This window comes from Pseudophryne corroboree, chromosome 5 (assembly GCF_028390025.1).
Source record: "Pseudophryne corroboree isolate aPseCor3 chromosome 5, aPseCor3.hap2, whole genome shotgun sequence".
NCBI lineage: Eukaryota > Metazoa > Chordata > Amphibia > Anura > Myobatrachidae > Pseudophryne > Pseudophryne corroboree.
The window spans coordinates 389,446,071-389,468,339 of NC_086448.1; the positions used below are offsets into that span (position 1 = coordinate 389,446,071).

At 46.8% G+C, this 22,269-nt stretch overlaps 1 protein-coding gene and 1 pseudogene across 2 annotated transcripts in view; both read right to left on the minus strand.

Annotated features, from left to right (window-relative positions):
• TRIO (trio Rho guanine nucleotide exchange factor) overlaps positions 1-22,269 on the minus strand; it is a 1,426,902-nt gene that overhangs the window by 450,303 nt on the left and 954,330 nt on the right. The gene's annotated exons all lie outside the window — the stretch shown is intronic.
• Positions 20,081-20,199, minus strand: LOC134930160 (5S ribosomal RNA; annotated as a pseudogene).

The window sequence follows — 22,269 nt, forward strand, 5'->3', positions numbered from 1 at the left end:
GAGCAGATGAGTTGGAACTGGAACAATGACCCGAGTCAATACCAGTTTTTGGATGGCATGCTGTAAAGTTATATTTTCCCCTTGTGAAACTGGCAAGCCAGATTTGAAGAATCTGTGAGGTGGGAGCTTTTGGAACTCCAGTCTGTAGCCCTGGGAAATAAACGTTATGGTAAGAACTTACCGTTGATAACGTGATTTCTCTTATGTCTACAGGTATTCACAGGATAACATTGGGATATTGTCGAGCGACAGCGAAAATGGCACCAACACGGTCACGAGCTTTCTAGCCTCCCAGGATGCATTGGGGCCTCCACTATATAGTCCCGCCCACTGACTCAGTCAGATCAGTTCTTTCCACAGCGATTTTAGGCAGGAACATTAGGTAGAGACCTGTACAGGCGATAAGAACACACATGCACACCCTTCCATACAAGAAGGAAGAGGTTTTTTAGTGTTTGTCTAGATCCTCAAATCAGATGCGTCAGGGTGGGATCCCTGTGGATACCTGTGGATATAAGAGAAATCACGTTATCAACGGTAAGTTCTTACCATAACGTTTATTTCTCTGGCTGGGTCCACAGGATTATCCACAGGATAACATTGGGATTCCCAAAGCCATTTTAGTGGTGGGGACGCTCCAGATTGCACAGGAGTACCTTTCGCCCGAAGTCTGCGTCATGAGAGGCAAAAGTATCCAAGGCATAATGTCTGATGAATGTGTTTATGGAAGACCATGTGGCTGCCCTACATATCTGTTCTGCTGATGCACCCTGTTGTGCTGACCAAGAAGGACCTACCTTACGTGTAGAGTTAGCCAAAATAGGGAGATCTGCATGAGAATAAGCTTCAGATATTACCATTTGGAGCCATCTCGCCAGCGTCTGTTTACTAGCAGGCCAACCTCTCCTATGGAATCCGTAGAGGATGAAGAGGGAATCTGTTCTCCTGATGGCACTAGTACGATCTATGTAGATTTTTAAAGCCCGGACCACGTCCAGCGACGCTTCTCCCGCAGATAGTCCCAATACCTGAAAGGTTGGGACTACAATCTCTTCATTCAGGTGAAACTTTGACACCACCTTTGGAAGATAACTAGATCTCGTTCTGAGAACTGCTCTGTCTGGAAAAAAACTTAGGAAAGGAGACTTACATGATAATGCTCCTAAATCTGACACTCTTCTGGCTGATGCCATTGCCAGTAAAAAAATAATTTTAACCGTTAACCACTTAAGATCCGCTCTCTCAAGTGGTTAAAACAAAGGACCCTGGAGAAATTTAAGAACTAAATTCAAATCCCAGGGAGCTGCAGGAGGAACAAATGGAGGTTGAATATGTACTACTCCTTGGAAAAACGTACGTACATCCTGTAGGTCAGCAATCTTCTGATGAAACCATACAGTTAACGCTGAGACTTGCACCCTCAATGAAGCAACCTTCAACCCTTTATCCAATCCTGCCTGCAGGAAATCCAAAATTCTAGCTACTTTAAAAGATCTCGGATTATAATTTTTTCCAGAACACCAATGAATATAGGCTTGCCATATTCTATGATATACACGGGCCGAAGAAGGCTTTCTTGCTCTAAGCATGGTTTGGATTACTTGCTTTGAAAATCCTTTAGCCTCTAAGATAGAGGTTTCAACAGCCATGCCGTCAAAGACAGGCGATCCAGATGACTGTGACAACAAGGACCCTGCATTAACAGATCTGGACGTTGAGGGAGCAGTATCGGTGCTTCCACGGACATTCTCAACAGATCTGTGTACCAATGCCTTCTTGGCCAAGCTCGAGCTATTAGAATGATTGCTCCTTTTGCCTGTTTTATCTTTCTCACTACTCTGGGTAACAGAGATATTGGAGGGAACAGATATGCCAGCTGAAACCTCCATTCTACTGACAGTGCGTCTACCAGGATCGCTCCTGGGTCTCTTGTTCTTGATCCGTACCTCGGAACTTTGTTGTTTAGACGAGACGACATAAGGTCCATCTCCGGTAGACCCCATCTGTTCACCAGTGTCTGAAACACTTCTGGGTGTAGTGCCCATTCGGTTTCCTGAATGGTATGCCGACTGAGAAAATCTGCTTCCCAATTTAGTACACCCGGGACAAATACTGCTGACAGTGCCGGGAGATGGAGTTCTGCCCATTTTAGAATGGGAGTTACTTCCTCCATCAGACTCTTGCTGTGAGTTCCTCCTTGATGATTGAGGTAGGCTACTGCCGTCGCATTGTCTGAGCGGATCTGGACTGGTTTTCCTTGTAGATTGTCCTTTGCCTGAACTAGGGCCAAGTAAATGGCTCTTATTTCTAACAGATTTATCGGCAGGCGACTTTCCCTTGCGGTCCATTTTCCCTGGAACCATAGGCTTCCGAGTACCGCCCCCCAGCCTTGCAGGCTGGCATCTGTCGTCAGGACTTGCCACTCTTTTATCCAAAAGGGTCTTCCCTTGTTTAAATGGTCTGTCTGTAGCCACCACACTAGAGACCTTTTTACATTCACTGGAATCTTTATCATCTGCTTCTTTATTGTTTGATGATTTCCGTTCCATTTGGTCAAAATGAGATGCTGCAACAGTCTGGAGTGGAATTGCGCATATTTCACCATGTCGAACGTTGATACCAACAGACCCAACAGTCTCATTGCTGCATCGACTGACATTGTCTGGGCTTGCAACGCTTCCTGAGCCATGACCTGCACCTTGACTATTTTCTTCTCTGGTAAAAGAACTCTCTGTAGGTCTGAATCCAATATGGCTCCCAAATGAACCATCCGCTGTGACGGATTCAGGGACGACTTCTCCCAATTTATGAGCCACCCGTGTCTCTGTAAACAAACTATCGTCTGTTGGAGATGGCTCAACAGTAAATCTTGCGACTGTGCTAAGATTAATAGGTCGTCTAGGTATGGGAATATTCTTATCCCTTGTTTGCGCAGACAAGCTGCCATAACCACCATGATCTTGGTAAACACCCTGGGTGCTGTAGCTAGCCCGAAGGGCAGAGCTTGGAACTGGAAGTGTTCCTTGAGGATGGCAAACCTGAGGTAACACTGATGTGATAGTGCTATAGGCACATGTAGGTAAGCATCCTGTACATCCAGAGATACCATATAGTCTCCCGGTTCCATAGCCAACATTATGGAGCGTAACGTCTCCATGTGGAACTTTGGGATCCATATGTAGTTGTTCAACATCTTCAGATTTAGAATTGGTCGATATGACCCATTTGGTTTCTGAATTAGAAACAGATTGGAGTAATACCCCTGTCCCCTTTGTGATGGAGGTACTGGGACAATCACACCTGACTGCAGTAATTTTTGGACTGCTTCTTGCAGGGCATTGGCCTTAGACTCTATACGAGACAGGCTGGTGCAAAAAAATCTTTGAGGAGGCTGCCTCCTGAATGGGAACCCATACCCCTGAGATACTACCTTCTGCACCCAGGCATCTGCTGTTGACTGTTACCATGTGTGTGCAAATTGCAGGAGTCGGCCCCCAGCCCTGGAATCCTCCAGGCGGAGGCCCGTCTCTTCAGGCTGAGGGTTTCTGTTCAGGTTTGGAAGCTGGCTTTTTGCTAGCCCACTGCTTCCTACCCCTGGATTTAACCTGGGGTTGTTTAGGCTCCTCTTAACCTTTCGCTTTGCCAGCGAAATGAGCGGAATTTTAAACCCTTGGACTTAGGGTTATAGGTAGCCGGAAATCTGACCTCGATTCAGCCTCTGACTCTAGGATATCCGATAAAGGTTTTCCAAATAATATATTACCCACGAAAGGCAATGCTTCCAATTCCTTCTTGGACTCCGCATCTGCCTTCCAGGTCCGTAGCCAGACTGCTCTGCGAGCGACTACTGCCAGGGCTGAAGCTTTAGAAGCAACAGTGCCTACATCAATGGCTGCTTCTTCTAAATACTGGGCAGATTGTCTTAAACGGCAAAGACGATCCTCTTGCTCCCTAGTAGGAGAGGGGATGTCATTCTCTAGTTCCTCTATCCATTTGCCCATTGCCTTTGCTACCCAGGCCGAAGCCATAGCAGGTCTTACCACTGCACCCACAAGAGAAAAAATATTTTTCAATAGGCTCTCTACCCTTCTGTCTGTGACATCATTCAAAGAGGTAGATGACAGTGGCAAAGCAGATTTATGCACGAGTCACAGAACATGTGCATCTACTTTTGGAGGAACTTCTCTCTTTGAACAATCTCCAGCAGGAAATGGATAATAAGAATCCCATCTCCTAGGAATCTTATACTTTTTACCGGGCGCTGCCCAAGACTCATCCATCATTTCCGTCAACTCCTCTGACGCTGGAAATTCAGCTTTCACTGACTTTGTTCGTTTGAATACAGGTGCTTTTGCTTTTAATGCTGTCTTGGCTGGTTCTTCCAGAGAAAGCACAGCCTTTACTGCATTAATGAGTTCAGCTACATCATCTGAACTAAAGCTCTGCGACTGATCATCATACGGAGTTGAATCTATTGTTTCCGCATCATCATCCGATGTGTCATCTTGTGTAGTCTGCCATACAGACGTATCTGTCTTAGTCTTACCTGCCATTTGGTTGCTTGTAGAGGCTACTGGAACCAAACCATAGGAAGGGAGCTGCATGTATGGGTTCATAGTGTAACCTAACCCTTGAGGTGGTGCTACTGGAGCTAACCTGTCCGCTATTGAAGACAGAGTCTTTGCGAACATATTCCATGGTGGCTCTACTGGAGGTTGAACTAACTCCTGTTTTTTACTTCGCTGAAAAGCGAAACAGTTTGCACACAAACCCTCATAAGTGACCAATTGATTAATATCTATTACCCCTGACTTACAAGATAAGCATGTTAGGGCTATGGGAGTGCTTGACAAATTCTCATCACTTTTGCCGCTCGCAGACATTTTTTCTAATATTGACTACACAATTTTGTGACTGAAAAACACTCTATAATCAGTATATAGAGGTGAAATCAATCTGACCACAGTGCACCTGATTTGAGGGTCAGAACAGGACTGACATTACACAGAAAAGTCAGCACGCATACTAGCAGTCAGTCACATGTTAAAGCATTAGACATTGTCATATGAGAATACAACCTCCATAATAACTTATACATAAGTAGGAAAATTGTACTTCTATTTAACTGGTTCTTTTTTCAACATTACATGCAGAAAACACAGTAATATACAGGTCTCATATGCAATAGGTACTAAAAATTAACAATGCACACTAAGAAGTAGAAGGAATTTTTAGTACTGTATACCCTGCCTCCAGAGAGCGGGATACAGGGAGACTCACCACACTTCCATATCCAAGCAAAGACGCCCGTAAGACGCTGAGTGGATTGAGACGCTACTGGTGTACACTGCCGCTCTTGGTAACTGATAACGGACACGGACGCTCACCAACGGACACGGACGCTGAGCGACTCTACGTGCATGCAGACGCTAAAGGCCTGCGACTCGGTCTGGGCGGGTTTATATCCAGTGTACACAACCGCAGCGTCTAAGCTGCGACCGAGTACCCTCGTGGTAGCGTCTGAGCCGGAAGTGAGGTCATTCAGTTCATGAAACGAGAGACACGCGGGAACTGGCCATGAACTCGGAGGAGGGACGGCCAGGAGAGCGTCTGAAACCCCCTGTTGACTTAAACTCCCAGGATCGCGGCCTCTACCTAGTCCTGGCGCCTATGATCCCAGGAGCGTAGCGCTGTCACACTCGAGATGTTCGGCGCATCAACACACTGTTTGCAGTCTCCACCAAATCAGTGTAGCTGTGTCCTGACCCCTCCAGTAAGAGGAAGTCCATAGACTCACCGTCCCCCATGCACCGGCCACAGCCTGGTAACGTCTGCTGGACCTGCTAGAACATCCGACACAGACGCCCGTCGAGACAGCACTGTACCGCGAAGGTAAGCGCTGTTGCGACCCGGTGGGGAGTTGTTGGAGCGACTCTTTCTAATATGCGTTTAAGACGCTGTTAAGAGAAGTCGCTCAAAAACCAAAACAGTAAGTCTATAAAAATAAAGTAATGAAAGCTTGAGGCTGCTTTCACAGCAGCCCTGTGACCATGCGGCTTCCTGCCGCACCAAGCAAAAAACTGATCTGACTGAGTCAGTGGGCGGGACTATATAGTGGAGGCCCCAATGCATCCTGGGAGGCCAGAAAGCTCGTGACCGTGTTGGTGCCATTTTCGCTGTCGCTCGACAATATCCCAATTTTATCCTGTGGATAATCCTGTGGACCCAGCCAGAGAAATAAGATCTATGACCCAGGGATCCTGGCACGGACTTGACCAGATCTGACTAAAGAATTGTAGTCGGGCTCCCACCTGACAGCCTTCCAGGTATTGTGGTAAACCGTCATGCTGAAGTCTTTGAGGAAGCTCTGTTCCTGAGCACCTGCAGTTGCTGGCTTGCATTGTTTACCTCTTGCGCCGCTGGAGGACATAGAAACACCTCTGGATTTGCCCCTGAACTTGGCCGTCCAAAAGGACTGCAACTTAGAAGCTGAATAAATCTTCTTGGCTGGGAAAGTTGCTAAAGGAAGATACACAGACTTACCTGCAGTAGCTGTGGAAATCCATTTATCTAGTTTATCTCCAAACAAGGCCTCTCTTGTGAAAGGTAGGCCTTTCACGCCTTTCCTGGAGTCAGCGTCAGCAGTCCACTGGCGTAGCCACAAGCCCCTGCGTGCAGACGCTGCCATAGCGGTGGTGCATGCGTTAAGCAAGCCTCTCTCTTTTATGGTTCCCACCATACAGTTAGCAGAGTCCTGTATATGCTGCAGGAGTAAAACAACATCCCCCCTAGACAAGGAATCTAATCCCTCAATTAGGTTACCTGACCATTTTACAATGGCTTTTGTGATCCATGCACATGCAATAGTTAGTCTTTGGGCCACCCCAGCTGCTGGGTACAATGATTGGAGTGTAGTCTCAATTTTATGGTCAGCCGTGTCTTTTAGGGAGCTGCACCAGGAACAGGCAATACATTTTTCCTGACAGCCTAGAGACTGATGTGTCCACTATCGGTGGATTTTCCCATTTTTTCCTATCCTCCAGAGGAAAGGGAAAAGATGAGAGCAACCTTTCAGGGATCTCAAATTTGTTATCAGGATAAACCGATGGTTCTTCAAAGAGGGTAGTCAATTCCTTTGACACAGAAAAAGTGACTGAGGATTTCTTTTTTACATTAAAATAAGATTCCTCACACTCCTCTGGCACCTTATCAGGAATATGCAGAACATCTCTGATAGCTTCTATAAGAGCCTCTATTCCCTGTGACAGAACCTCATCCTCCTCCAAGTCAGACCCTTTAGCGTCAGAGTCAGACTGCAGGATATAGGCTAGAAATCGCTTTTGCAGACAAATAGGAGGGGATTGAGATGCTGTTTTGGGGACTGAGTCTCTGCTCATAAACTCAGTCACAGTCTGTTTTAAGTATTGCGTCTCTTTCTCATTGCTGGACAATTTTGAGGAAAGAGTGGAGATCATTCCTTTTAGAAAATTAACCCACCTGAGAAGAGAGTTGATTTTTGCATAGAAACAAAAACCAAAGAAAGAAAGACTATAGGTCTATTCTGGTGCACACTTTGTTAATTGATACAAAACAGTATATCAGTTAAAATATAAATTTTATACTTATCACTTTAAAAACAGGTGGAGAACTATAGTGTATTAAATTCACATAAAAATATTTAAGTAAAGTGCATTAGCTCAGTGAGCGAAAAATAAGAATTTACTTACCGATAATTCTATTTCTCGTAGTCCGTAGTGGATGCTGGGAACTCCGTAAGGACCATGGGGAATAGCGGCTCCGCAGGAGACTGGGCACAAAAGTAAAGCTTTAGGACTACCTGGTGTGCACTGGCTCCTCCCCCTATGACCCTCCTCCAAGCCTCAGTTAGGATACTGTGCCCGGACGAGCGTACACAATAAGGAAGGATTTTGAATCCCGGGTAAGACTCATACCAGCCACACCAATCACACCGTACAACCTGTGATCTGAACCCAGTTAACAGCATGATAACAGAGGAGCCTCTGAAAAGATGGCTCACAACAATAATAACCCGATTTTTGTAACAATAACTATGTACAAGTATTGCAGACAATCCGCACTTGGGATGGAATAGAATAGAATAGAATTATCGGTAAGTAAATTCTTATTTTCTCTGACGTCCTAGTGGATGCTGGGAACTCCGTAAGGACCATGGGGATTATACCAAAGCTCCCAAACGGGCGGGAGTGCGCGGATGACTCTGCAGCACCGAATGAGAGAACTCAAGGTCCTCCTCAGCCAGGGTATCAAATTTATAGAATTTAGCAAACGTGTTTGCCCCTGACCAAGTAGCTGCTCGGCAAAGTTGTAAAGCCGAGACCCCTCGGGCAGCCGCCCAAGATGAGCCCACCTTCCTTGTGGAATGGGCTTTTACAGATTTTGGCTGTGGCAGGCCTGCCACAGAATGTGCAAGCTGAATTGTACTACAAATCCAACGAGCAATAGTCTGCTTAGAAGCAGGAGCACCCAGCTTGTTGGGTGCATACAGGATAAACAGCGAGTCAGATTTTCTGACTCCAGCCGTCCTGGAAACATATATTTTCAGGGCCCTGACTACGTCCAGCAACTTGGAGTCCTCCAAGTCCCTAGTAGCCGCAGGTACCACAATAGGTTGGTTCAGATGAAACACTGAAACCACCTTAGGGAGAAAATGAGGACGAGTCCTCAATTCCGCCCTGTCTGAATGGAAGATCAGATAAGGGCTTTTACAGGATAAAGCCCACCAATTCTGACACGTGCCTGGCCGAGGCCAGGGCCAACAACATGACCACTTTCCATGTGAGATATTTTAACTCCACATATTCAAGTGGTTCAAACCAATGTGACTTTAGGAATCCCAAAACTACATTGAGATCCCAAGGTGCCACTGGAGGCACAAAGGGAGGCTGTATATGCAGTACCCCTTTTACAGATGTCTGAACTTCAGGTAGTGAAGCTAGTTCTTTCTGGAATAAAATTGACAGGGCCGAAATTTGAACCTTAATGGACCCCAATTTTAGGCCCATAGACACTCCTGTTTACAGGAAATGCAGGAATTGACCTAGTTGAAATTCCTCCATCGGGGCCTTACTGGCCTCGCACCACGCAACATATTTTCGCCAAATGCGGTGATAATGCTTTGCGGTTACATCCTTCCTGGCTGGACCAGGGTAGGGATGACTTCATCCGGAATGCCTTTTTCCTTCAGGACCGGCGTTCAACCGCCCTGCCGTCAAACGCAGCCGCGGTAAGTCTTGGAATAGACAGGGTCCTTGCTGGAGCAGGTCCCTTCTTAGAGGTAGAGGCCACGGGTCCTCCGTGAGCATCTCTTGAAGTTCCGGGTACCAAGTCCTTCTTGGCCAATCCGGAGCCACGAGTATAGTTCTTACTCCCCTCCGTCTTATAATTCTCAGTACTTTTGGTATGAGAGGAAGAGGAGGGAACACATACACTGACTGGTACACCCACGGTGTTACCAGAGCGTCCACAGCTATTGCCTGAGGGTCCCTTGACCTGGCGCAATACCTGTCCAATTTTTTGTTTAGGCGGAACGCCATCATGTCCACCTTTGGTTTTTCCCAATGGTTTACAATCATGTGGAAGACTTCTGGGTGAAGTCCCCACTCTCCCGGGTGGAGGTCGTGCCTGCTGAGGAAGTCTGCTTCCCAGTTGTCCACTCCCGGAATGAACACTGCTGACAGTGCTATCACATGATTTTCCGCCCAGCGAAAAATCCTTGCAGCTTCTGCCATTGCCCTCCTGCTTCTTGTGCCGCCCTGTCTGTTTACGTGGGCGACTGCCGAGATGTTGTCCGACTGGATCAGCACCGGCTGACCTTGAAGCAGAGGTCTTGCTTGGCTTAGGGCATTGTAAATGGCCCTTAGCTCCAAAATATTTATGTGAAGTGATGTCTCCAGGTTTGACCACAAGCCCTGGAAATTTCTTCCCTGTGTGACTGCTCCCCAGCCTCGCAGGCTGGCATCCGTGGTCACCAGGACCCAGTCCTGAATGCCGAATCTGCGGCCCTCTAGAAGATGAGCACTCTGCAACCACCACAGGAGAGACACCCTTGTCTTTGGTGACAGGGTTATCCGCTGATGCATCTGAAGATGCGATTCGGACCATTTGTCCAGCAGGTCCCACTGGAAAGTTCTTGCGTGGAATCTGCCGAATGGAATTGCTTCGTAGGAAGCCACCATTTTTCCCAGGACCCTTGTGCACTGATGCACTGACACTTGGCCTGGTTTTAGGAGGTTTCTGACTAGTTCGGATAACTCCCTGGCTTTCTCCTTCGGGAGAAAACACATTTTTCTGGACTGTGTCCAGGATCATCCCTAGGAATAGAAGGCGTGTCGTCGGGATCAGCTGCGATTTTGGAATATTGAGAATCCAACCGTGCTGCCGCAGCACTATCTGAGATAGTACTACCCCGACTTCCAACTGTTCCCTGGATCTTGCCCTTATCAGGAGATCGTCCAAGTAAGGGATAACTAAAACTCCCTTCTTTCGAAGGAGTATCATCATTTCGGCCATTACCTTGGTAAAGACCCGGGGTGCCGTGGACAATCCAAACGGCAGCGTCTGAAACTGATAGTGACAGTTCTGTACCACAAACCTGAGGTACCCTTGGAGAAGGGTAAATTTGGACATGTAGGTAAGCATCTTTGATGTCCAGAGAGACCATATAGTCCCCTTCTTCCAGGTTTGCAATCACTGCTCTGAGTGACTCCATCTTGAATTTGAACCTTTGTATGTAAGTGTTCAAGGATTTTAGATTTAAAATTGGTCTCACCGAGCCGTCCGGCTTCGGTACCACAAATAGTGTGGAATAGTACCCCATTCCCTGTTGCAGGAGGGGTACCTTGATTATCACCTGCTGGGAATACAGCCTGTGAATGGCTTGCAATACTGTCTCCCTGTCTGAGGGAGACGTCGGTAAAGCAGACTTTATGAAACGGCGAGGGGGAGACGTCTAGAATTTCTTGAGACGGGCCCCCACCGTGCCTGAGACCGCTTGTAAAGCCCCAGCGTCATGCTGAGGACTTTGCGGAGGCGGGAGAGGGCTTTTGTTCCTGGGAATTGGCTGTTTGCTGCAGCCTTTTTCCTCTCCCTCTGCCACGGGGCAGAAATGAGGCGCCTTTTGCCCGCTTGCCCTTATGGGGCCGAAAGGACTGCGCCTGATAATACGGCGTCTTCTTAGGTTGAGAAGCTACCTGGGGTAAAAATGTGGATTTTCCAGCCGTTGCCGTGGCCACCAGGTCTGTTAGACCTACCCCAAATAACTCCTCCCTTTTATAAGGCGATACTTCCATATGCCTTTTGGAATCAGCATCACCTGACCACTGTCTTGTCCATAACCCTCTTCTGGCAGAAATGGACAGCGCACTTACTCTTGATGCCAGTCGGCAAATATCCCTCTGTGCATCACGCATATATAGAAATGCATCTTTTAAATGCTCTATAGTTAGTAAAATACTGTCCCTATCTAGGGTATCAATATTGTCAGTCAGGGAATCCGACCAAGCCAACCCAGCACTGCACATCCAGGCTGAGGCGATTGCTGGTCGCAGTATCACACCCGTGTGAGTGTATATACATTTTAGGATATTTTACTGCTTTCTGTCAGCAGGTTCCTTAAGGGCGGCCGTATCCGGGGACGGTAGTGCCACCTGTTTAGACAAGCGTGTGAGCGCTTTATTCATCCTAAGGGGTGTTTCCCAACGTGCCCTATCCTCTGGCGGGAAGGGGTATGATGCTAATAACTTTTTAGGAATTAACAGTTTTTATCGGGGGAAACCCACGCATCATCACACACTTCATTTAATTCCTCAGATGCAGGAAAAACTACAGGCGGTTTTTTCTCACCCAACATAATACCCTTTTTAGTGGTACTGGTATTATCAGAAATGTGTAAAAACATTTTCCATAGCCTCAATCATGTAACGTGTGGCCCTACTGGAAGTCACATTCGTCTCTAAATCGTCGACACTGGAGTCAGTATCCGTGTCGGCGTCTGTATCTGCCATCTGCGGTAACGGGCGTTTTAGAGCCCCAGATGGCTTTTGAGACACCTGGACAGGCACAGGCTGAGTCGCCGGCTGTCTCATATCATCAATCTTTTATAAAGAGCTGACACTGTAACATAATTCCTTCCATAAGCTCATCCACTCAGGTGTCGACTCCCTAGGTGGTGACATCTCTGTTACAGGCAATTGCTCCGCCTCCACCTCATTTTCCTCCTCATACATGTCAACACAACGTACCGACACACAGCACACACACAGGGAATGCTCTGATAGAGGACAGGACCCCACTAGCCCTTTGGGGAGACAGAGGGAGAGTATGCCAGCACACACCAGAGCGCTATATATATATATATATATATATATATATATACATACACAGGGATAACCTTATATAAGTGTTTTTCCCCTTATAGCTGCTGTATTGTTATACTGCGCCTAATTAGTGCCCCCCTCTCTTTTTTAACCCCTTTCTGTAGTGTAGTAACTGCAGGGGAGAGCCAGGGAGCTTCCCTCCAACGGAGCTGTGAGGGAAAATGGCGCCTGTGTGCTGAGGAGATAGGCTCCGCCCCCTTCTCGGCGGCCTTTTCTCCCGCTTTTATGTGGAATCTGGCAGGGGTTAAAATTCATCCATATAGCCCTGGGGGCTATATGTGATGTATTTTCGCCAGCCAAGGTGTTTCTATTGCTGCTCAGGGCGCCACCCCCTAGCGCCCTGCACCCTCAGTGACCGGAGTGTGAAGTGTGCTGAGGAGCAATGGCGCACAGCTGCAGTGCTGTGCGCTACCTTGGTGAAGACAGGATGTCTTCTGCCGCCGATTTTCCGGACCTCTTCTTGCTTCTGGCTCTGTAAGGGGGCCGGCGGCGCGGCTCTGGGACCGGACTCCGAGGCTGGGCCTGTGTTCGGTCCCTCTGGAGCTAATGGTGTCCAGTAGCCTAAGAAGCCCAATCCACTCTGCACGCAGGTGAGTTCGCTTCTTCTCCCCTTAGTCCCTCGATGCAGTGAGCCTGTTGCCAGCAGGTCTCACTGAAAATAAAAAACCTAAAACTAAACTTTCACTAAGAGCTCAGGAGAGCCCCTAGTGTGCACCCTTCTCGGTCGGGCACAAAAATCTAACTGAGGCTTGGAGGAGGGTCATAGGGGGAGGAGCCAGTGCACACCAGGTAGTCCTAAAGCTTTACTTTTGTGCCCAGTCTCCTGCGGAGCCGCTATTCCCCATGGTCCTTACGGAGTTCCCAGCATCCACTAGGACGTCAGAGAAATATATCTAATGTGAACCTCTTTAACCTGGTGAATAAAATTATTCACCTCTCCGATATAGGAGATACATTGAAGGAAAGAAGGTGTTCACCAGGCTCTAACCCTTACCACATGCAATATGCCTCTATGTTCATTGAAATTTTGGTGTTTCAAGGTCCTATGCCAGAGGTTTGTTTTTTTTATGCAATATTTTTATTGAAGAGATGTCGAATAAATCAATACAGATCAACCAGGAGATGATGACACCAAGTAAATTCAAAAGAACACACATGATATCCCATAGGATATGTAGAGACATAAAAAAAAGAGGGGTGCATCAGCATTGCAATAGAAGTATCGACAACAAATTTTCTGTAATTTAACGATAATCGAGAAGAGAAGAGAAAAGGAAAGAGAAGGACAGGGATGAAAAGAGAAAAAAAAAGGGAAAAGAGCGAGGGTGGGGAAGGAAAGGGAGACCACTAAGGGGGTATCCATGGTTAAATTGCTACACAGGGGATGGCCATAACTACCATCAGATATAAACGTAGTGAACAAATGCTCGATAAATTTGGCACCTAAACAATAAGGCTTCGACACAGTATATCACACCCGGGAAATCGTGGTTTTAGCATAATTGAACCAGGGTTCCCACGTTCTCATATATTTGTCCGACCTATCACGCAAGGAAGCTGTGATTTTCTCCATCGTGGAGATATACACCATATCTTGGACAGCAACATGCTCATGGGGGGGGATGGATACTGGGCTTTTTCCAGCATTTAGCTAACACACATCTGGCAGCATGAAGAATTTGGAGTACAAGACTACCCGCATGGCTGCAAATATTAGGCAAAAGAAGGCCCAGCAAAGCCGTCCAAGGACCCAATGTAACTCGGGTGCCAAGAACAGATCCAATAAGGGTCTCCACTTGGACCCAAAAAGGGCGGATTTTGGGGCACCAAATGTGTTTGATGTCTCCAATCTGACCGCACTCTCGCCAGCACAATGGGGAGGACCCAGGGAAAATCCTGTGTAATGTCGCTGGGACCAGATACCATCTGGTATATACTTTATAGGAGTTTTTCTTTACTAGAGAGGAAATTGAGGACTGGGCGACATTTTGCCTAATGATCTCCCAGGAATCCTCCTCAGGTGGGGGGCCCAAGTCCTGCTCCCATTTACTTTCATGAGGCAATGTGTCTGCTGAGTTCAGTGAACGTAATAGACTATACAATATAGAGATAATACCTTGTCACATAGGAGAGTAAACACAGAGTCGTTCAAAAGGGGTAAGTTGGCGAATGACATTGGATTTTGTAAGGGAACTAAAGAAAGAGCAGAGTTGTAGAAATTCATACAGAACAGGTTGGGTGATACCATATTTGTCACTTTAAGTGTCTAAGGAGCGCCAGGAAGTACCCTCAATAAAATAAAAAAACAGATACGGACGTGGGTTCATGTGGAACCACGAATGGGAAGATAGGACGGAGCCAGGAGGGAAATCATGGTTATCCCAAATAGAAGTGATGGGGGATGGGAACGTAGAGAGACCATAGTGCCGAATGCAGAAAGACCATAGGGAGCAAGTTTGTTTTGTAGTGGGAATGCATGCTTGTATCTTCTGATTTGGCTTAACAGGCGTAAGTAAGGAAACCAGAGTGGAAACCTTGGCCGATAAGAGTTCAATTTGTATCCAGGGTAAGTGGGGTTTTCGAGAGAACCAGGTAAGTGCCTGGCTCAGGTGAGTGGCATGATAGTATTTGCGGATATCCAGCAAACCTCTGCCTCAAGCCACCGGATCCCTTATCAGGGTGGAGGTCTTAACTCTAGGGGGTTTATTAGACTATATGAATTTTAAGAAGAGTTTCTGCATTCGACACAAAGCCTCTGCGGGGATGCGTACCGAGATTGTTTGGATCAGATATAAAAGCCTGGGTAAGTTGTTCATTTTCACTGAGACTATACGTCCAAACCAGGACATGATCTGTTTGCCCCAAGCTCGTAGATCAGATTCAATACAATTAAAAAGGGTTGGGAAATTTTCGGAGTACAGAGACCCATAGGAACTCGTGATAAACACACCTAAGTATTTAATTTTCTTGGAGCGCTACGAGAGAAATTAAAGTTAGCGGGAAGGAGAGACCTGGTGTCCTCACTGAGATGCAAAGGAAGGGCTTCCGACTTGGAATAGTTGATGCGGTACCCTGAAAAATGAGAATATGAAGATAGAGTTTTAAATAGGTTAGGGATGGATTTATGAGGAGAGGACAGTTAACAGGACATCATCTGCAAATAATGATAATTTAAACTCCACATCCTCAACTAATATACCTTTAATATCAGGGTTCGTCCTAACCATACATGCCAGGAGTTCGATAGTCATGGCAAAAATTAATGGTGACAAGGGACACCCCTGACGTGTACCGTTGGTAATTTGGAATAAACAAGAATCCTTGCCATTTACCCGAACTCTGGCCGAAGGGTTGGAGTAAAGTGCCTGAATGCCCTGGAGTAGGCTTCCTCCCAAGCCGAACCTGCGCAAGGTAGCAAACATAAAGGGCCACAAGATTTTATCAAAAGCCTTCTCTGCATCAAGCGAGAGAAGGATAGAAGGCATTTTAGCTTTGTTAATAAGATGAACTAGATTAATAGTTCTTCGGGTATTGTCTCTAGCTTGTCGGCCTGGGATGAAGCCCACCTGGTCAGCATGTATTAATTGCGTGAGAACTGTGTTCAACCTCAGAGCTAGGATTTTGGCGAAAAGTTTAATATCATTATTTAGCAGGGAGATAGGGCGATAACTAGAACACGAGTTAGGGTCTTTCCCTGCTTTATGAATCAATACGATCCGAGCCTCCAGTGTACGGGGGACAGAGGTTCACCCTTGAGGAAACCATTAAAGAGCCTGCAAAGGTGGGGCAGAAGAATCCCCTTAAATTTCTTGAAATACATAATTGACATACCATCAGGCCCCGGGGCCTTGCCTGGCTTCTGAATCTTAAGGGCATTGTCTATTTCTTCAATAGTTATCTCTGAACCACTCAACGACGGTAAATTGCATTTATCCAAAAGGGACTCAATCCCCTCGCTGAATCTCGGTGAAGGTGAGGAAGCCGCCTTCGCATTATATAGCGATTTATAGTATTCCTCAAATTCACTAAGAATGTGGTCAGGTTCATGTGTCAGTACCCCTTGTTTGGTACGGATAGACAGGATATTCTTGGAGGAAATTTGGGCTCTCAGCTTCCTGGCTAGAAGTGTGTCTGCCTTATCCCCCTTTTCGTAATAAATCTGATTGAGACGCATAAGGCACTGTTCCGTATTATGAGATAACAGCATATTGAGTTCACCCCTAACTTTAAGTAGCCGATCTAAGTCAGCTGGGCATAGGGAAGACCTATGAATTTCCTCCAGATGATGGAGTTGGTCAGTCAACTCCAAAATCTTTTGGGAGCGTTGTTTAGTGAGCCTAGCTGTAATCTGTATGAAGTGGCCCCGAAGGACTGCCTTATGAGCCTCCCACAAGGTCATATCGGACATACCAGGGGTCTGATTCAAGCTAAAGTAATCAGTCATTACCTGAGTGACTTGTGGCAGAACATCAGCATGCTGGAGAAGAGCGTCATTGAGGGACCAGGATGGAGGAGAAAGAGTTCGGGACAAACCGGAGAGAATCAAGGATACAGGGGCATGGTCAGACCATGTAATTGGGTGAATAAGACATTTTTGGATCTTAGAGGTTAAATCTCTCCCAATCATAATCATATCGATCCTCATATAAAGATTATGCACAGGTGAAAAGAAGGTATAGTCTTTGACTAAGGGGTCAAGAACCCTACAAGAATCAAAGAGTAGGTGGTTTTTAAGCAGTGACAATAATGCTCTAGAATTACGACTGCTTGTATGGGACTGGGAAGTGGGAAGGGGATGGGAGCGGTCGAGGTTATGGTGAAGTATGATATTGAAATCCCCTGCCATTAAAATATCACCTTTTCTGTATTGGGCAATCTTGTAATCTAAAGAGGCAAATAATGAGGCTTGATTAATATTAGGGGCATAGAAGTTAATCAGAGTAATAGGCACATTATTAAGCTTGCCCACAATGATGAGAGATCTACCCCTTTTGTCTCTAATAATTTTTTCTGACTTTAAGTGTAGGTGGGCAGGGATCAATATGGCGACCCCCCGTTTCTTCTGGGTATGATCGCATGCATGAATAACTACCGGGTGATGTCTAGAGCGCAATTCGGGATGGGAAGTACCTCTAAAATGCGTCTCCGGAAGGAACACCAGATATCCCCCAACCTGTTTTAAAAAAAGAAATAATTTAGTCCGCTTTTGGGGGCTATTGAGACCCTTCACATTGTAAGTTACTACGTTAACCGACATGACAGTGTATAGAAGAGCAGAGCTATAACATCCCTAAAAACACATGGTTGGTCTCCAGAAGAAATAAAGGTGAGAGGAAAGGCAGAAGGTAGGAAAAAGAAAAAAAGAGAAGAAAGACATTGAGAACAATACAAACGAGACAAATCCACATGTTTGAGCTCCCGTATGGGGTATTAAGGTAGAAAGTAACTCCCTTACGCTCAAAACCGGCTATAATGGCTCAGTGGAGGACGCGGCGTCACACTCCTTTGAACCTACAGGAGAGGAAAAAAAAAAAAAAGAGAACAAATAGGGCGACCCTGGGGGGTCAGAGCAACATTAGATAACAATAAACACAGCAGAACCGTATGAACAGTAATAACATGGAGTTAAACCGATAAGCTCAGTAAAAGGAAAATAGAGAACCTCTAAAATACAAAACACCATAGTGTATAGCAAAATTACAGTAACCCATCAAGGCAGCTCGTGGAGAAAAGTTCATGGAGGGTCACGTCTGGAGGAGGTTTTTGCCGGGACTGTCGACCAGAGACGCAGAGGCGCACGCTGTGGGAGAGGTGAGCTTGGGGAGCGTTGAAGACCCGGTACAGCCTGTGAGAGAGAAGGCTTTTACCCCCCCACGGGGGTGGGGGAACAAGTTAAGTTTCAGAAGTAGCCGGTGGGCATCCTCCTTGGATCGTGCCAGTAGCCTCCTCCCATCAAGCTGCACTATCAAGGCGAAGGGGTAACCCCATCTGTATCGGATATGATTCTCCCTGAGGATCTGGGAATATTCCTTCAGATCGAAGCGCCTCTTAAGAGTAATAGGGGATAAGTCCTGAAACACCAGCAGCTTATGCGTTTCGAACAGACAAATGTCCTTGTTACGAGCAGCAGTTAGAACTCTGTCCTTAGTTTTGAAATAATGACAGCGTAAGACCACATCTCTCGGAGGGGACGATGATGACGGTTTTTGGCGCAGGGAGCGATGAGCTCTATCTAGGAGGAAAAGCTCAGGCGGAGTGTCCGGCAGAAGATGTTTAAAGAAGCGGATGAGGAAATCTTCCAGTTGAGCAGGTTCCACCGACTCCGGAATATATTTAATGCGCAGGTTGTTACGCCTCGCGCGATTATCTGCGTCCTCCTGTTGATCTTGAAGGAAGTAAATGTCTTCCTGCATAACAAAGACAGAGTGTTCCATCTCTTGCTGGAAATTGATGACTTCATCAATTTTCTGTTCGACGTCATTAGTGCGAGCACCGAGGTCCGAGAGCTCATCCTTGAGACCAGAGATGACCTTGTGGATCTCCGAGTGAAAAGCCTGTTTCAACGACTTCATCTCATTAAGGATAGAGGAAATGCAGTCTTTCATGGAAGAGTCTAGCACAGGTGATTCTTCCTCTGATTCCGAAATAGGAGCAGGTTGTGGGGCGGATGGCGGTTTAGATGAGTTAGGTTTCATTTTAGAAATAAAGGAGGTCAAATCCGCGGACGGTGTAGATTTTTTGGACCTAGGCATGACGTATGACAGTCCCGGAAATGAAAAGTGATCAAAATTCAAAACTGAGCAACAGCGTAGAAAGTTAGTGTTCCATTATATTACGTGCAATGAAAGTAAACATGAAGCCCCCAGGGCAGCAACCATTATGATTTAGTAGAGCATTCCCCTGCGTAGTAGTATCACAGAAGGTTAATGCATAATTCAGATGTAGTAGGATGTATCAGCCAGGAGATGGCGCACCTGGGTTGTAGATTATAACGTAAGGAGGCCCAGAGTCTTAATAATATAACAGGGGGCCCCAACAATATACATCGAGGCACAGTATTACGAACTTGGGGGCCACAACAGTGGGGGCCACAACAGTGAGGGCCCATGCAGGAAGAGCTATAGAGCCACAGGTGTGCCCAGTATGTGGGGGCAATCGCTGGTGTAGAGAGGGGAGAAGCAGCCCACTCATAGGAGAGGGAAGATGGCCGCTGGCAGGGAGCCCTTCCAAGGACAGCAAGAGGTACCTGGTCTTCTAGGAGCCGTGGAGGGGGGCCCAGTGATCCAAGAGCACCCCTAGGGCTAAGGGCCATTTAGTGGTGTGCAGGAGAGGAAGCTGGGGTCCGTGGAGCGCACCGGGGGTCCCGTCGCGGCCGCGCTCCGATCCCGGAGCTCACGGCCGGGGCGTCCCCAAACTCGAGGCCCCGGCTTCAGATCACGGAGCAGGCCGCGACGGCCGGAGGCAGCAGGAGGCCGCTCGGAGCCGCAGGTCCGTCTCGCCAGCCGCTCCGCACCACTGGGAGGCCTCCCAGCTGTGGTGGTTACTAGTGGGGCTGCAGGGAAACGGTTTTTAGTGTCCCCTGTGCCGGAGCTCCAGCGCCAGACGTCCGCTCGGCCCTGCGTCTAGGCCACGCCCCTCCTATGCCACAGATTTTGATAAAAATATACCTGCAGTGCCTGGTATTCTCTGGTGGACTCCCACCCAGGTACTGACCAGGCCCCACAGTTCTTGGCTTCCAAGATCAGATGAGATTGGGCATATTCAGTGTGGTCTGACAGCAGGCGAGTATATCATGCCTGGTGGCACTGAGAGCCCAAAAACCTCCAAAATCAACTCCAAAATTGAAGATCCTAATGCATGTTCAAAGCAACAATTTTGTCTCAGTGAATATGGCCAATTCTGCTCGTGAAGTGGTGCACATTCCCTATTTGTTGTTAGAGAGTCAAGTCGAAAATTTCAACCACTTCTGCTTTTTAATCATCTGCCAAAGCATTGAATGAGAAAATGTGTGTGTGGCCGGAAAAGTCACTGATTCTGAAGAAAGAAAGAGGAACAATTTTGCTGTCCCGCTGTAAAGCAAACTATAGCTTCTCCCACACACAATTTTTGATTTTTCTCCTAAGGTTTCCGTCCTAATGGTGTTTCTCTCTCATCATCCCTCTCATCCCGCTGAACAACGATTTGGCCCTGCAATGCTAAATGTAAACAGAGCAAAAGCTTGCATTACAGTGGGACAGCAGAAGTGTTCCTCTTTCTTTCTTCAGAATCAGTGTCTTTTCTGGCCACACTAATTTTCTCATCCAACACTTTGGCAGATGATTAAAAAGCAGAAGTGGTTGGAATTTTAGACTTGACTCTCAAACAACAAATAGGGAATGTGCACCACTTCACAAGCAGAACTGGCCATATTTACAGAGACAAAATTGTTGCTTTGAACATGCATTAGGACCTTCAATTTTGTAGTTGATAAGAATAAAATGTATATTTTAAATGATATACTGTTTTGTATTAATTAACAAAGTATGCCCCAGAATAGACATATAGGGGGAGATTCAAATGTTTAAAAAGTCAGTTGGGAGTCTGTTTTTTCCTATCTAATAGACAGGACAACACAGACACCCAACCGACTTTTCAAACATTTGAATCTTCCCCATAGCCTTTCTTTCTTTGATTTTTGTGTCTATGCAAAAATCAGCTCTCTTCTCAGGTAATTTATTGAACTATTTTCTGGGAGTACCACCAACCGAGTGCCACACATGATTTTTGTTTGAATCATAGCCTTATGTTGGTTTTCTTTACATTCTTTACATACAGTAGATTGATTTACATTAATATTGATCCTGTGCAGACTTTGCAAAACCCTCTCTGTTTAGAGAATTAACCCACTCTGGTTCACCCCCGCTATTCTGTGAACCCTGATTACCCAGTAGTGTGCCGCCAAGTGAAGAGGGGCACTCGGCTGTACAAGAAAAACACTCATTGCCTGACATAATGTAAATGCAACAACACACACACACACACGAAAAGGTTAAGTACAATTAACCCACAAAGAACCCTCCAGGGAGAGACAGAGTTGTTTGGAGCCAGCCCCCACTGCGCCCTTACCGCTAATGCCAAGCTTAGGTGGGTCGCAGACTAGTTATCCTGATAGGGGACTTATTACACTAGTAATCACCCCCCCTGCTATGACCCCCTGGTACCGCTGAGGTAATTTTGAGTCACACTGGAGGAGCTGCGAGTCCCTGTCAGTCAGCATCTGTGTCCATGGCAGAGGGAATATGGAGCTGGTGAGCTGCTGGATCCTCTCATAGTGAAGTCCCGCCCCTTCAATGGCACACAGTCTTCGCGCTTTTTTTATACTGGCTGAGGACTTTGGTGCTTAAAATGGACAGAAACCGTTTTAAGGCTGTGTTGCTAGTATGGGTACCATGTATAGTGTACTGAGATGCAGTTGTGTACTGTGTCTGGAGATGCATTCCGCCGAGTTTAGAAGCCGCGCGTCTCCATACCCTCGTGCCGCCATAATATCCGGTGCCCCGCTAACCGGGACGTCGGCTCAGTACTCACCACTCTTCATTCTTCTGGCTCTGTTAGGGGTGGCAGCGTGCTGCAGGAATATAAGCTCACCATGGTGGGGTTTGCAAATAGTTCCCTAAGGAGCTCAGTGTCCTGTCAGCAGGGAACAGGACCATTAACCCTTAAAGAGGTTGAGCCCCCCCCCCCCTAAGTCCCACGAAGCAGGCAGGCTGGTGCCATCCAGTCCTGCCTGAAAATAAACAAACAGAAAATAAATGCAGGAAACTCTTCAGGAGCTTCCTTCAGAATGACCGGTTCCTCCAGGCACATTTTCTAA